Source organism: Eriocheir sinensis, chromosome 32 (genome assembly GCF_024679095.1).
Source record: "Eriocheir sinensis breed Jianghai 21 chromosome 32, ASM2467909v1, whole genome shotgun sequence".
Lineage (NCBI taxonomy): Eukaryota > Metazoa > Arthropoda > Malacostraca > Decapoda > Varunidae > Eriocheir > Eriocheir sinensis.
In genome coordinates this window covers 15,684,535-15,690,719 of record NC_066540.1, presented here as the reverse complement: position 1 = coordinate 15,690,719, position 6,185 = coordinate 15,684,535, and the positions used below count along the sequence as shown (strand labels likewise).

General features: G+C 43.5%; 1 long non-coding RNA gene across 2 annotated transcripts; it reads left to right on the top strand.

The window, feature by feature from the left end:
- The first annotated feature begins 1,430 nt into the window (after window positions 1-1,430).
- Window positions 1,431-5,912, top strand: LOC127006252 (uncharacterized). Of its 2 annotated transcripts, none has more exons than XR_007759350.1 (5): window positions 1,431-1,641; window positions 3,105-3,273; window positions 3,482-3,778; window positions 3,961-4,169; window positions 4,672-5,912. It is a non-coding gene; the product is annotated as an uncharacterized LOC127006252 (long non-coding RNA). The 2 variants fall into 2 exon arrangements; XR_007759349.1 differs by having other exon boundaries at window positions 3,075-3,273.
- Window positions 5,913-6,185: the final 273 nt, after the last annotated feature.

Genomic DNA, 6,185 nt, shown 5'->3' with positions numbered 1-6,185 from the left:
TATATATATATATATATATATATATATATATATATATATATATATATATATATATATATATATATATATATATATAATGGCAAAATGTAGCTTTGCAATACTTATTCTCAATACAGTACTAAAACTCCAAAAGGACAACACTGGCAAACAATTATTTAAATTTTACATCACCACAATGCACTGGAAATAAAAAAAATATCTAAGGGAAATCCCCAATAAAAGCCATTCATAATCACTTGCAGTGATGCATAAATGTTTGCAATCAAATAGTTAACAGTTCTTTATCAAAATATCACTTGTGCTGTGACAAAATATTGATAGTAATGCAAATATTTACTGTTAACTATCATTTTCAAAATATACATGTTAAAAAAAACATGTTCAAGCACATACTCCCCCCACACAAGATAATGATAACAATGATAATAATGATAATAATAATAATAATAATAGTCATAATAATACTTTGCTGAAGTTTATTGGTGCAAGTTAATACAAAAATAAAGCAATATATTTCTCACTGCTACCTTCTTACTTACTTATAGGGACATAATCAAACATTTCCTATGATGAAAATTACAAAATCTCCTGATGATAAAATACTCAGCCACTTTAGCACAGTTCCATCAGACTTTACATATACGTTGATTAACTCTTGCATAAGGGATTTGGACAGTAGGTATATAGGGATGAAAGAATGAAGATGCAGGTTAACTATTGCATAGAGGATTTGGACAGTATAGGGATGAAAGAATGAAGATGCAGGTTAACTATTGCATAGAGGATTTGGACAGTATAGGGATGAAAGAGTGAAGATGCTGGTTAACTCTTGCATAAGGGGTTTGGACAGTATAGGGATGAAGGAGTGAAAATGCTGGCTCTCTCTTCACTGATCAAGAGGGGGAGGGGGGGGGGAGAGGCACTATGATTGATTGATTGATTGATAGTTTATTGTTGCAAGTAAACAACAAAGGAGAAGGACCATGATGTGTTAAAAAAGAAAATCGTGCAAGTGTAGATGGTGCTTCTATTATTTCCAAGTGAAGAAAGGTTCAAGCAATAGTGCGTAGAGATGGAGACACATAGACAGATAGATAGATAAATGCAGGAAGAGAGGTAGATAGATATATAGATAGATATACATAACATTGCTTAGGACAAGGAAAGGATGTAGCTTGACACTGGCACTGTCCACCCCTACCTCCTACCCCCCCACACACCCCAACCCCACAACCTCCTCCCCACCCCCACCTCCACCCCCCCATCCTCACTTCCTTCCCACCCCAATCCCTCCCCCAACCTCAACCCCAATCCCCGAGACGAAGTAAACCCATAGCAACATGGCCGCCGTAGCAGCCTTAGCAGCGTCACTTCTGTATCTTACCGCGCACTCTAGATAACAAAAATCTATGGGTCACCTGTACAGCAAGAGCAAGAGCTGATGTAAACAAAGCCTCCTGTCACCGACCTGCTGCCCTTCCCTCCTGCCCTCACACCTCCCTCAGTGCCGATGACCTGCTGACAGAACGACGAGCTGCCAACACCCGCCACACACTCCACGAGAAGAGGAGAATGCACTGTGAGGGTGTTGTCCTGAGCAGCGGGAGGCGAGGCAGAAGGAGAGTGTGACGCATCTCAAGGGTGAGTGTGAGTGTCTGTCCGTCAGGGTGAAGGAAGGAGTAATGGCGGTGAAATTCTAGCGTTTCCCCATAATCCCCCCTCTCCCCTATGTATTTGCGACGCATTTCGTGTTTGCCGCCAGATTCCCCGCAGTCTCAAAGGCCCCCTAGCCAATTTTGGTTGCGAGGGGTGAGTATGGGCAAACACTAGAATAATACCGTAATGGCCTGTTGGGACAAGGCTGGCACAGCGGTGAGGTGACAGCGGCGCGGCGTGGACCACCTGGCACCTGTGATGACCTTAATGCCCTGGAGGAGTGCCAGTCCAGGGTTGAGTCCCTTGATAGAGAGTACCGACATAGGCGGCCCTGTGTATAAGACTGCTGGGCACCATTGATGGCCCATCAAGCATGGCGCTGACTTTGAACTGAGGTATTAAAAACCTAATTTTACCTATTTTGGAAGTGGATTTAGCTGCTTTTTAATGTGGCCATGCCTTGCTGCCTAGCCTTCGGCTGTAGCAACAGGCCACAGAGGGTATACAAAATTTATAAATTTTCTACAAGCCCACTGAGAAGTCAGCAGTGTGCTAACATATTTTTATCTTGGGAGCAAACCATCTCGTTGGTCAAGCTTATGCCAGATATGCAGCGTAGGTGTCATGCTGTCATAACCACACTCCCTTAGTCCTGATATGGAAATTACTGTGAGACACACAGCTACAAGGACTGAAACAATCCTTCACCTCAGGTCCAGACATGCAAGCTGATGAGGGGAGCTGTACGTCACTCTTATGACCAAAATTATTGGGTGTGATCTCCCCCACAGTGCTCTAGCTGTTAAAATAGACTCACAATGGATATTTCACAGTCTCATAGGCTGGACATGTTACAAAATTTTAGATGAACAGAAGGTAGCTTTTGAGTGTGCCTTACCTGCATTGGTAAAACTCTAGAATCACACCCAACCCACTCTAATCATTACACGTTATTTTTTTTATCGTATTTGCTAAGCATCACTGATAACTTTCCATTATTATTACTCATTTCTGAGATTTTAAGATGCTGGGAAATATTACTATTTTAGCGGTGATAGGTTACTATTTGCTCATGTGAAGGGTCTTCAGCTAGAAACTCCTCTAGGTTGGGTTATAAATCTGTCGATATTTAATATCTTCATTTCTATGGGTATCAATGCCATTATAATGTGCTGAATTTATCAGGTACTGCACATTTCCTGTTCATAGCTCTCACCCAAATGAAGTTTACTTATAACTATGAAGCAGGCAAGATAGATGCATTATCTGTTTTAAGTCCATAAATCTACATATTCCATCATCAGTGTGGAGACTTACCAAAGCTAAATCAATTACAAAATTAATTCATATGATTTTTCTTATACATTTCTTGTATTTTTCTAAAAATATTTACCTTTTATTCATCTATTTACTCTAAGGCATTCCTGAAGAAGGCTCTTACCCCTCAGAGGAGCAAGACCCTAGCGGCGGGCACCTCCAGGCCCCCTCGGCGCCCCGGCTGCTGCAGACCATCTCCACCAGCAACAGGTTCATCACAGTGGCCTGGCATGAGCCAGAGCTCAACACTGACCACACTGTGGGATATTCAGTCGTCTACAAGCAGGAAGGATCACTTAGGTCAGAACCAAAGGACACCCAACCTGGGAATATTTATTGCATGAAAAATTCAACACAGTACTACTACTGTTAAGATGTAGTTAGCAAATACAGTTATCCAACTGTCATTCCACTGATTATGAAGAAATAACAACATTTTAGCGAGTACATATACAACATTTCATCAAAAGTAAGTAATTCACACATTACTTTCCTCCCTTCACTGCAGAGAACACGTCCAGAATGTGAGTGCAGCTCCTCCAGCGAGAGACTGGACGAATACAAGACCCAGATCAGCGACCTAAGTCCCAGGAGTAACTACATGATGCGGGTCCACACCTCCGGCAGCCTGGTGGGCACCTCCACACACGAGGTGCGGGTGTTCACCAAGCCAGACCTGGACCTGCCCTCCACCCCAGAGAGTCTAAAAGTTGTCCCCGCCTCACCCACCAGTCTGGAGGTCACTTGGTCACCGCCTGGAGTGGCCAAAACACCCATCACGGGATACACCATGTTCTATACGCAGGTGTGTACAGCCTTATAGAACCGTGTGCTAAATGTGGAGTCACTTGGGCCAAACAAAAGTCTCCCCATATCCTTGTGTGTCATTAGTGACCTTCCTTTGAATACAGGGTGACTATAGCCATGTGTTTGTTCAAGTGCCATTGTGTATCTTAACCATTGTCTCCCTTGTAATTTTCTCCTCAGGTTGGGTCAGCAGAAGAACGCAAGGTATAGGTCACTGGTACGTCATATGACCTCCAAGGTCTTGACCAGTTCACTGAGTACAGCGTGTGGCTCACTGCCGTCAACAGTGATGGCGGGGGAGACGCCACCCCGTAGGTCACTGCCAGAACCTTCTCGATGTGCCCTCAAAGGAGCCCCAGAATGTGAGCGTTGAGGCTGCCAGCTCAAGGGTGAGTTGTGGAAGGCTTCCAAGGCAAAGATACATTTTAAAACTCATTTTCAAATAGCTTTCTGCTTTGTTTGTTTACCTCACATCATCTCTACAAGCTGCACATTCATTGTTTCATTATTTTTAACCCTTGCAAATTCATTATATTTCATTATATTTAACCCGTCCGCTGTGATTGGCATGGATTTGGCCTTCACTGGTAGCCTGAAAACATATACTCCCATGTCTTTCTTGCCTCTGTGGTTGATAGTGAAGTGTTTCCCTTGTGGAATTGGTGTGCTGGACATCCCCTCCCATGCTTCAGGACTTTACATTTTTCTTCATTGAGTTGTAGCAGCCACTTTTTGTTCCATTCCTGTAGCTTGGTGATGTCTTATGGTAGGAAATCCACAGTCAGGGGTTAAGTTGAAGCACTCACGGCCTCACACAATGTTCAAACTTTTTAGATTTCATTTTCATCACTTCTCGTAGATCTTTTTCCCTCACACGGCCTTACCCTTCAGAGCCTCATCATCTGCTGGGAGCCTCCACTGGCCGAGCACCAGAATGGGATCATCACCAGCTACAAGATCCGGTACAAGGAGCGCGGCAAGTCAGGTTCCTCCAAGACCAAAACCACAAACGGAAACAGATGACTCTTTGCCCTCAGACCTCAAGAAAAGCACCACATACTCCATAAAGGTAAGGTTTAATCCTTAGACTCTCTCTCTCTCTCTCTTTCTCTCTCTCTCAGGGGGAAGACTTACAGTTATCTTTTGATTTCATTTATTTATTAACATATTTCTTGATACATTTTATTATTGTTCTCCTGATCAAAGTCTGGGTGAGGGAGGGTGAGGGGTATGCTCTCTCCCTCACATATACACACACACACACATATACCATGAATTCAAAGCAAAATTGGACAGAAACTAATATGAAGACACGACTATACAAGGTTAGCTCATATCATGTGTACTACAACCAGGTAATCACACACACACACACACACACACACACACTCAACTAACAGGGAGCATATGCCAGGGGTGGTGTTGCTTCAGAGAGAGGAAGAGAGTAAGGGGGAGGGGATCTTGTATATGTGTCTGGGGGCGCATGTGTCTGTGGGGTTTGTAAACATACTGTGGGGGGACATCCTGTGGGTCCTGTGAGCTGTGGAGAGAGAGAGAGAGAGAGAGAGAGAGAGAGAGAGAGAGAGAGAGAGAGAGAGAGAGTCTCCAGGTGACTAGAACATGAAACATATGCTCGTGATCCCCCCCCCCCAGATTTGTGGAACCCACATTCATGGATTAACAAATGCGTGAATTCTCCATAGAAAAAAGGGTTTTCCCAGTAGTAAATTTGTGGCCGCTAGCTGTGTCAACATTCACAATCTCTCATGGCAACAGCAAGCTTAAATCTTGTCACCTGCCACCCCCCCTACTCATTATAAACTTTCACTGTTATTTTGTGTTGCATATGTTATGCATGTTTCAATGGTTTAAGATCTTGAGAGGTGTTGAAATGGATCTTATTACCTTCCTGGGGTTATTTCTTAAAGTGTCTGTCAGGTGTGCATATGTGGTCTGTGTCCCCTAACCAGCATGAATGTGGGGTACAAGCTTCCACCAGAAGAATGAACAGTAGGAGCAAGTGTAGCAAGAGTGATCAAAGGGTGCCCCCATAACACACACACACACACACACACACACACACACACACACACACACACACACACACACACACACACACACTGTGTACAAAATACTTAGTACAGACCTTAATAATAATGACAATAATAGCAATAATAATAAGTCTTACTATCATACACACACATACACATTATCTGATATGAGCTTCTGCCTATTCTGAAACATGGGAAATGAGTCTGAGGCTGGTGGGAGTGAGGAATAACCTTTGTTTTGACTGGGAATCGAGCTGTGACCGGGGACGGGAAGCCAGTGGTCCAGCCATTTAGCCATTGGGTGCCCCACGGCCAAGTGAGGTTGTTGGCCGTTTTCCATGTATTCCAGGCATG